This window comes from Paramisgurnus dabryanus, chromosome 3 (assembly GCF_030506205.2).
Source record: "Paramisgurnus dabryanus chromosome 3, PD_genome_1.1, whole genome shotgun sequence".
Classification (NCBI taxonomy): domain Eukaryota; kingdom Metazoa; phylum Chordata; class Actinopteri; order Cypriniformes; family Cobitidae; genus Paramisgurnus; species Paramisgurnus dabryanus.
Window position 1 is genome coordinate 3,239,691 of NC_133339.1, and position 10,598 is coordinate 3,250,288.

Sequence of the window (10,598 nt, forward strand, 5' to 3'; positions counted from 1 at the left end):
GTTCATTGGCGTTTTAGTAGTATACGAAGCAGATTGGTCTCTCTAAGCGAGTTCCCAATTCGTCGGTCACGACGTGACGTCGTAGTGACCGACTGAAAGGGAACCGTTGGCTTTGTGATTTTTAAATTTACATCTGATTTAATATTTTTTTTTGCCTACAATTACTCAAATAATACAATGTAATAAAGTTTCACAAAAAATATTGAATAAATCATAGTTAAAGTTATGCATGAAATTTACAATTTTATTTGTTGATGTTAAATACCTATGTTAACTTGAAATGAGCAATTATTACAGTTTTGAAAACTAAAATATATAAGTGTGACATTCTCAAATATATTGATTCAAATTTACAACAAATATTAAGGATATCTATTAGAAATAATCTGTTAGTTATAAACTTATTTTATTTGATGTATACAACTAAATAATATCTTTACATTTTACACACAAATATATGTTTATCTTTTAGTCATTTATTTTGGTTTGTCTAACTCAAAAAATCAACTTAGTGACATAAAGAGATTTTATTAAGTTATTTTAATAATTTATTTTAGTGATATTTACAAAGCCACTGAATTATTTTTTACAGTGTAGCTTGCTTAGAGAGGAGAGTGTTGCCTCATTTTTTTTCACCAAAGAAGTGGGTCTTGATCCCTTGGAATTGGCTTCTCTTCTGTGTAGTGGCGCATTTCAATTATGGAATCTGTGCCAGTTGTGCAATGTTGCTGTAAAGCCAGTACTTAAGAATCAAATCCCATCCATTTCCCACCTTTTGCAGCAGCCCCTGCAGGGGATTATGAGGTAGTCGCAGGAGCCATTGATGAGGCAGAGCTGGTGGCAGAGCTTGAGCTTGGTTCAGGAGGGGCTGACATTGAAGAGGCCGAGGTCTGGTTGATCAACTGCATTTCAGTGATGAGTCGCGCTTTCACAGGTTCAACATTTGCCATATCGCGGAACCCAAGGTTTTTAAATCTTATGTCCAGGTAGGTGCTGACTGCAAGACCATAAAAGGTTTCAATACCCCTGAAAGACGCTGACATTGTGCTGACAGCTCAGCAGCTAGAGTGTTACCCTGGTGTTCATTAGATGCAGCTGATTTCAAAAGGAGTGATACCAGGGGAATCACTGTACTATCCAGAGATTGTTTTACTTTTGAGCGGCACTCTTCATACAATGCTGGTATGTTCCCCACCATTTAACTTTTCCTACTTGGAATCTTGTAGCGTGGATCGAGGGTATAAACAAAATCCCTAAAACCCTCATCCTTCACTATAGAGACAGGTTGCAAGTCCTTTGCTATCATTTTGGTAAGCTTCAGAGTAATATCCACAGCTCTTGGGGAATCCCCTAGGTGAAATAATAAAATGTCTCTTATAATGTATGTCAATAATGTAGCCTAAATATAGCAGGTCACATAAGCAAATATACTATATATTTATAGATAACATGTTTCAATTGGCTGCATATATTATTTGATGTCTGAATATGATCTAGGCCTACATTTTGACAACAAAATGTGTGTGATGGCTCAACAACATTCATGTTTATTTTCTAGCCTATCAATAAATGTGATAATGATGGACATGTTTGACTAGATGTAAGCAATCTGGAGTGCATGATAGCCTATATGCAAACATATGGACGAGCCAGTTGTTATCTTAGACAACAGCTCAATATAGGTGTTTGTCATGCTAGACAATAGACATTATATTAGCACACTGTTAGGCTGTAGGCCTATTTTATAATTGAAATAGTTATTATAATTACATTTTTATATAATTAAATTAATTACAATTAATAATTTTAAGTGTTGTTTTACGTACGACTTTAAAAAATTTGCACAAGTGTAGTGTAATCTAATCATAGAGGGGGGCGGGCAGGATAAGTGAATATAGCCCAGGTCTAAATGTAAGAAATAAAGTTAGTCAGGTTGCTCTCTCCTTCGCAATGTCTTATTCTTGAGCAATCTCACACTAACAAATGCTGAAGATGTGATATGACATGACTAACATAATATAAGCCTACTCTTACAAGCTACCTGGGTTTACTCTGCCTTTCTGAAATGACTCTCTCAACAAACTCTGCCTCAGTGCCGGGGGTCTGGAAGTGAATGGATTTCCCTCCACATTTCTTCGTTTTTTGTAGCTCTGCATTTTCCTTGTCATGTGTTTTTAAGTGTTTGTATAGGTTTGTAGTGTTGCCACAGTATCGGATGCTCTTTTTACAGACGTCACAACTTGCAGTATTATCATTAATTGCTGTAAAATAGCTCCACACAGCGCTTCTCTTCCTCTTGGCCATCCTGATCTCTCATGTGCTATATCAGACAGCTTCGCTCACTCAGTTCACTGCTCCACGGCGCGTTGTGTCAGTGAGTCACGTGACAACACAACAACGAATCACAGCAGAGCAGCAGGAGGGGGAGGAGTAGCAAAGTGGGCTAAGATATGAAAGCAGTGTTTGCTCGCTCAGGATTGTAGAGGTAGAAGACAAGAGCAAACTAGTATAATGAACGTAGAGGAGAAATATTTCAAGTAAAATATCGATTAAATTACAATTGTTTCTACCTAATACCATAACCAGTGTTGGCATCGATACTATCGATATTTATATCGATCTGCCTAACTCACAGATCTTCCATATAATGATGCTCCACAGGCCCTTAATAGGACTGAGGTCAGATGATGATTGTGGTCACTGAAAATTGGTGCAATTTGCATTCATTATCCGGACGTATCGCCTGCGAAATGTATGCGATATGGCCCAGTTTGTCAGGGAACTACGGCTTTGTGTAGTAAATGCCGCTCCATCTGAAAGCAGCTGATTGCATTTTATTTATAATCAAGGAACCGGCTTTACTAACGAGATGCGCATGATATCGCATGCGAAATATTGCTCATCCCGACTTCTAGACCTACCATCGTACTTCCCACTATTCCAGTCCAAATCATTACTCTGCCAAAAAGGGAGAAAAGAGCTACTGAAATAAAATGTACTCATTGAGCATTGCTGTGTTGAGCTGACATTTCAAGTCATTTTCCATACTGTTGTTAAAGGACAAGTTCGGTATTTTACACTTAAAGCCCTGTTTTCAGATTGTTTATGATGAAATAGAACGGTTTTGACGAGAATTTTCGGGTGTTTCTTGTATCACCTCCCACCTCTAAAATGGCTTTATAGGTGCACAGGAACAATCCTTCCTAAAATGCATTAAACTTTCATTTACAAAGACGTGAAACTCACTGAGTGGTCAGGGGTGTTCACTGATATGCTCACACAAAAATCGCTGCAAAAGATGCTTTCCAACAGGTGTTTTACCATTCGTTGTAAACTTGTGGACCTATTTTTCCAAACGCTCACACCCGTATATTATTTCGCTGTGAGCTTGAAATATAGACACCTTATTTCCCTCTCATCTCCTCCACAACTGCCTGACTTCTCTCTCCTGTCTCCTCTGTTGAATATAATATAATAATAATAATAATAATGTAATGTCTCACAACAGGTCAGAGATCAGTAAACAGGTTAATTAACACACAAGCACAACCTGCAGGCCATGCTTATTAAAAGGTAAATAGGCTAACCATCACTTCACAACACATTTATCATCCATCTAATATTTAAGCTTAATTGTCAGTGCAGATTAGCTAGCCACTGGAATTCATCATTCCAGTAGGATATATAAACTTTCGGTCAAAAGTTTGGGGTCACTCACTCGTTCTTTATTTATATTTTTTCCATATTACAGAATAATAATAAAACTCGTCCAAACTACGGCATAGCACAAATGTAACAGTGTCTTATGTTGGTGACTAAAAGCATACAAAGTAAATCAAAACTCTGTTACATTTTATCATCTGAAGTGCAGTTACCCTTTGCATAGAATATGCAAAACCATACACGTTTAAAGAGTATAGAAGGAGTTTATATATAATCTGGGCTCTTATTGGCTGTGTTTTTTTCAATATTCAGTGTAAGTCATCAATTTCAAAAATAAAAAAATTGTTTTCTAATAACAAAAATAAAATCTGTTTGGCACATGTATATTTTTGTCTACAAAAGTAATTTAAAGCATTTAACCATATACCTTTGAATCTCACTGATAGCCGTATTGCATCTCATTTTAAGCTATTTGCTGCATAACCATTAACTTTCTCACCTTCCCTCATTCTCTTTATCTGCTCATCTTCTGCTGGCTTTTCAAATGATAATTTAGTTTGTTTCAGCCTTTTCATTTTCGGTCATTTGAATGAAAATCACAGGCAGAAAATCACATGAGGTCAACTTTATTTTGAACAATGGATTTGTTGGTATTAAAGTTTATGTGAGCTGTGCGAGCGAGACACTGCATTACGTTCTTTAATTGGTTTAGGAAACACTCCGCTAGCTGACTACTTTATGCAGTATCTGCAAGTACGTGTGTCACGTGACGGTCCGTAGATGTAAGGATAATTGTCTCGTCGGCTATTTTCACATCAAAATGAAAAAGAACTTCAAGAAAAAACGACCAAGGACATGACCTCGGTGTCCTCAATAGTAGCATAGGAGACCAAGTTGTCAAACCACAGACAGAAACTGTTGCTTGTCCATTTCCTGTGGCAGGGTATTCAAGCAGGCCAAAAAAGCTTACCATTGTGTTAGACTAACGTGAAATAGTTGTGAAACAAAGTTTGTAACCTGAAGATTGTCAATTTTCTCTCCTTTTCTTTTTTAATGGTTTTAGTTATTTTGTGCAATCCAAATCATAAATGATTAGATCTGGGGCCTCATTTATTAAGCGTGTTTATGGACAGAATTGATCATAGAGTGTGCGTACGCAAATGCATGTTCATATTTCTATAAACTGTCTTTGACGTTGAAAAGTGCTTATGTCAGGGTCACATTTTCTTGTCCGAGTGCTGCAGGTTTTGCGTGTAAGCAATTACTGCCACTTGTATTTATACACTGACAGGTACTCTTTTATATGGCAGTGTGATTAATTAGGCACTGTTTAAAGGCCGGAGATCTAAATCTGTTTAACTGCGCACAATTTTAAGATAATTTGCAATTTATTCATTTCACATTTGAAAGGGAGGCAAACACACATTTTCTGTGCGTATACTTTATTCAAGGAATCACACATACACGCATTTAAAAAAAGGATCACAAAATACAATTTTGGACTGTAGAAATATTTGTTTCTACAGAGCATTTTATAAATGAGGCCCCTGGTGTATGAGAACTTAGCCTTTAAGAGATCCTTAACTACTTTTGCCTAAAACAGACATTTTCTTTTTTATATATTGTTTTCTCATTTCTGTGTAAAGCACTTTAAGTGACCTATGTGTATGAAATGTGCTATACAAATAAACTTGCCTTGCCTTGCCTAAAACATACATATCAAAGATGAATTAAATTTTTTGAAATTTTAACCCTTTACATGCCAGTTTGTTTACATTAACACATGTTTTTAACAGAAAAAAACCATCTGAACTATGTCACATAATCACACTTACTAAACGAAGATGAAGACACTGGTTACAAAATAACAGGAATCTTTATTTACAACGATGACTGCAATGATGGGGAACACAGCAACATTCAGACAAAGACTGACATATCAACAACATACACGGGGGCAACTTATAGTGGGGAAAATGTGTAATTATAAAATGTGGGTGTAATTAATTATAATGAAGCGAACACAGGTGAAGGGGATAAACAATAATTACAATAGAATGGGAATTAATTAAACAATGACTAAAAGTAAAGGAAAACACAAAACCATGACAGTATGTTCCCCTTCCATGGCACGTCCCATGCCGTAACACAAACAACACAGAAGTGGTGGGAGGGGAGAGCAAATACAACAACAAGTATAAAATGATGACGAGGAGCAATAGATAGGAATCTGGAAATATCCAGGACGCATTTTACTCTAAAGCACTGCCCGGTTTAGGGAACTCGGATCACAACATGGTCAAACTGATGCCCGCCTACATCTCCAGGCTGCGGCGTGAGAAAGTCAGAAAGGTGGAGGTTAAGAGCTGGACTGCTGCCGCATCCGAGGCACTGCAGATTGCCTAGAGCGCACGGACTGGAATGTAGTGAGCGACGGGACCGAAAACATCTCTGATGCGGCGCTTGCTATCTCGGGGGACATAACATTCTGCGAGGACGTAATCATTACTAAAACGACTGTTAAGATGTTTTCCAACAACAAGCCTTGGGTAACTCCAGAACTAAAACAACTTCTCAACCAAAAAAGCGACTTCAAATTGGGAGGAAACAGAGAGGAGAAAAGGACTGTGCAGAAAAACATAAAAGGTATGATCATGGACTGTAAAGCAGCATATAAACATAAATTAGAGAACTTTTTCAGAAATGATACTAGGAGAGCCTGGCAGGGGGTCCAGACAATTACAGGATACAAGCCTAAGAGGCATCTTATGGCATTGGAAGATGACCTTGAAATGGCAAATGACTTGAATGATTTTTATTGCAGATTTGATATTCAGGATTTAATGGCTGAACAGGAACTGGTTTATAAAGAAATCAGTAGTATGAGGTGTATGGACATTGACATTTCTATAGATGATGTTAAGTCTTACTTTAGACATGTGAATCCTTGTAAAGCTAGTGGGCCTGATGGTATTAGCAGCCGGACATTAAGGGTTTGTGCAGATCAGCTGGCACAGAGCTTTCAAATGCTGTTCCAGCTGTCAATAGACAATGGTGTAGTTCCTTGTCTATGGAAAAAATCTTTGATCGTGCCCATACCCAAAAACAATAAACCTAGGGTACTTAATGACCTGCGCCCTGTTGCCCTAAATCTACAGTAATGAAATGTTTTAAAAAAATAACCCTGAAACAGCTTTTAGGTGAGGTCACTCCATCCCTAGACCCAAACCAATCTGCATATTGTGCAGAGAGAGGGGTTGAAGATGCACTGCTGACTCTGACAAACAACATATATGAGCACCTTGAACAGGCAAAGAGTCTGGTCAAGATCGTATTCATAGACTTCAGCAATGCCTTCAATGTGATCCAACCCCACCTGATGGTAAAAAATTGGTACACCTGGGGGTTAACTCAAGATTAGTTCTTTGGGTTCTTGACTCCCTAGTCAACAGGTCAAATTCAATTCATGTGTCTCATCATTGAAAGCCATAAACACAGGGGCAAAACAAGGGTGCGTTCTGTCCCCCATTCTGTAGGCTACACCTTATATAGTTATAAATGCCAAGCAACCTCCTCAAACCACGCCTTTTTAAAATACGCTGATACAGCATTAGTGGATTTTGTAAAACCTAATACTGCATCCCTAGAGGGCTTTGAGAGAGAGGTGCAGGATTTTATTAATTGGTGTACAGATAATTTCCTTGTAGTTAACGCAAAGAAAACGAAGGAGATGATCATCGATTTTAATAAAAAGGAAACTATAGTTCCACTCTCAAATATAAATGGTGTGGTGGTAGAGTGGGTTATTATTATAATTTTTTTATCATTATTTTTTATTTTGAACATGTAAATGCAATTACAAAATAGAAAAATAGAAAAAAAACACATGTTAACAAAAAAAATGTAAATTGAAATTGACAATGAACTGACTTTTAACGAATGTGCACAAAATAAGTCGGTTGCGAAAAGGGTGTTTTTCCTAAGGAAACATTTTAGAATAGACAGCTGTATTCTTCAGATGTTTTATAAAGCTCTCTTGCAGAGTGTTTTATCATTTGGCCTTATCTGTAACATTTGGCCTTTGGTAACATGTACATTAAGGACCATATATAGGAATAATTAAAACAGCCAGTAAGATCATTGGAGTTGATACAAACATCTGTATACTAACTATACAATGACCTTAGTTTAAGACAGAACAAATTCTAAATCAGTGTTACTCAAACTTTTTCAGCACAAGGACCACTTTATCTTCCAATTTTTTTCTGAGGACCACCTAACAGAATCCCACTCTAACAAGCCCCCAAAAAACAACAAAATAGGAAGGATAAGCTAAATTTAAGTTTAATATGCAACTGTTTCAAGTCAAAAACTAATGCAATGCTATATGTTCAGAAATTATTATATGAATTTTATTTCATTTGAAAAAGAAAATATGTGAAATGAGTTGCAGCTTAATATAAACAACAAACTGCACATGTGAAAAAAACTGCAATTAAACATACTATAACAGCCTAGGTCCCACTTAATGTCATTCCAAAGAGCCATTAGTTTAAAACTGAGGTGGTAGGTATATGAAGTCTATGATTGTAACTATGTAACTATAACTATTCCCCTTAAATGTCCTAAATAACTGAAATTACAGGGATTTTACACATGAAACAAAAACTAGTACATTACAAAACTAATAGATCTGTGGATTTTAGCTGCTTTCAGTTGATGCTTGATCTTTTCTTTTGTCTCCTCTTAGGTTTAGCCACCGATCCATTTTTACGTTATTAAAACAGAATGGCAAGAACTGATATCACAGTTTCGCAAGTGCATTAAAAATCTACTTAAATAAGTGACGATTGTATAAACACTCAGTGCTTTAAGTGGGCCGGAACGCGCCGGTACTCAGTACTGCCACTTCCAAATATAGCTCTTGAGCGTACCACCACCTCTCTGTGCGCCCAGAAGGTGCTTTTGGCGTACAGGAACGCTCATTTGCACATCTGTTTAATTTAATCCTTTGGCTGCGCTGCCGCTTTTCAGAGCGCCTTTAAAATGTATGCTTCCTAATTCATCCCACTGAGAGAACAGACTACATTACCCATACACCCTTGCGTTTACAAGTTAAAAGCACATGCGCCGCTTTTGCTGCTGTCAGTCAGGTCTGGGGAGGTGTGTGTTTGTGTGTGAAATGCGCAACCATAGCTGCTCGGTTAAAATGAAAATACAATGAACACTTAATATGCCCTCCTTGTTTTAGACTCTGAGTAGTAAAAGAACAAGGTCAGAATCAGAGGACTCGCTGGCTGACATCCCACCAAGCCAGAATTATATCACTGCATACAGTTTGGTTCCCCTCGACGCAACTTCGGATTTCCTCAGGTGATGTGCAGGGTAAAAACATTCTTGAAATTGTAATAGACATTTATTTTAATTGCTAAATTACAAGTGAGCGTAAATTCAATGAATTTGAACGACACGCAAAGTAGTTTTACCACCCGCAAAATGGAAAACAATGGGACAAAATAAAGTGATACATTTCTACTTTCAAATGGCCAGTATTTTGTTATTCTTGAACCCATAGATCATGGTCTTGGTGTCATTTTAAAGTTTTTTTAAGTTCTATCTATCTGAACAACTAGTTTTAGCATTTAACCATGCTGAAAATTTTACTCACATATCTACCTTTTGCACATTTTATTTATGTTCAATAATAGCTCTTTCTACAGTAGCTCTTTCTAAGGGTATTTTTTACAATGTCGTCTGTTGACTGCTGAATATAAAACCCCTTTAATATCGGAGTCGAGTCAGCAAAAAAACAAAACAAAAAATAGAGTACCGGCACCTCTTTTGGGCCACATAAAGCACTGGAAACACTTGCCTAATTTAGGTCATCTTTTGGCGGACCACACTTTAAGAATTGTGGTCAATCACCGCATCCTCCTGTCGACTCTCATGTCTATGGGTGTCACTGACACAGCGCTTCTATGGTTCAAGTCGTACCTCTCAGATAGGTCATTTCGGGTATCCTGGAGAGGTGACGTCTCCGAACCCCAACGTCTTGATACCGGGGTCCCTCAAGGCTCTGTGCTTGGTCCGCTGCTCTTTTCGATATACATGACATCCCTGGGCTCTGTCATTCGGAAACATGGCTTTTCCTACCACTGCTATGCAGACGACACTCAACTCCACTTGTCGTTCCACCCTGATGATCCTACGGTTTCTGCCCGCATCTCGGCATGCCTGAGGGACATCTCACTCTGGATGAAGGATCACCATCTCCAACTTAACCTTGCGAAGACAGAACTGCTTGTCATATCATCTGAACCAAAGATTCAGCACAACTTTTCCATTCAGCTAGGTTCCTCGACCATCACGCCTTCCAAGATGGCCAAAAACCTGGGAGTGGTCATTGATGATCGGCTTAGCTTCACGGAGCATGTTGCCAGCACCGCTCGCTCTTGTAGATTCATCCTCTACAATATTAGGAAAATTAGACCTTTCCTAGATGAGCATGCTACGCAGGTCCTGGTCCAAGCTCTTGTCCTGTCCAGGCTGGACTACTGCAATGCGCTACTGGCAGGACTTCCAGCCTGCACGACCAAACCCCTACAGATGATTCAGAACGCAGCGGCAAGAGTGGTCTTCAATGAGCCAAAGAGGGCGCACGTCACTCCTCTCTTTGTCAAGTTACACTGGCTTCCTATAGCAGCCCGCATCAAATTTAAGGCTCTGCTCCTGGCCTTTAAAACCACCACTGGGTCAGCACCCCCTTACCTTCGCTTGCTTATAGAGCCTTATGTACCCTCTCGATCACTGCGCTCTGCCACCGAGCGACGACTTGTGGTACCATCTCAAAAAGGGAAGAAAACACTAACGCGTACCTTCTCAGGAACTGTCCCACAACTGTGGAATGATCTACCGGTCGTGACACGATCAGCTGA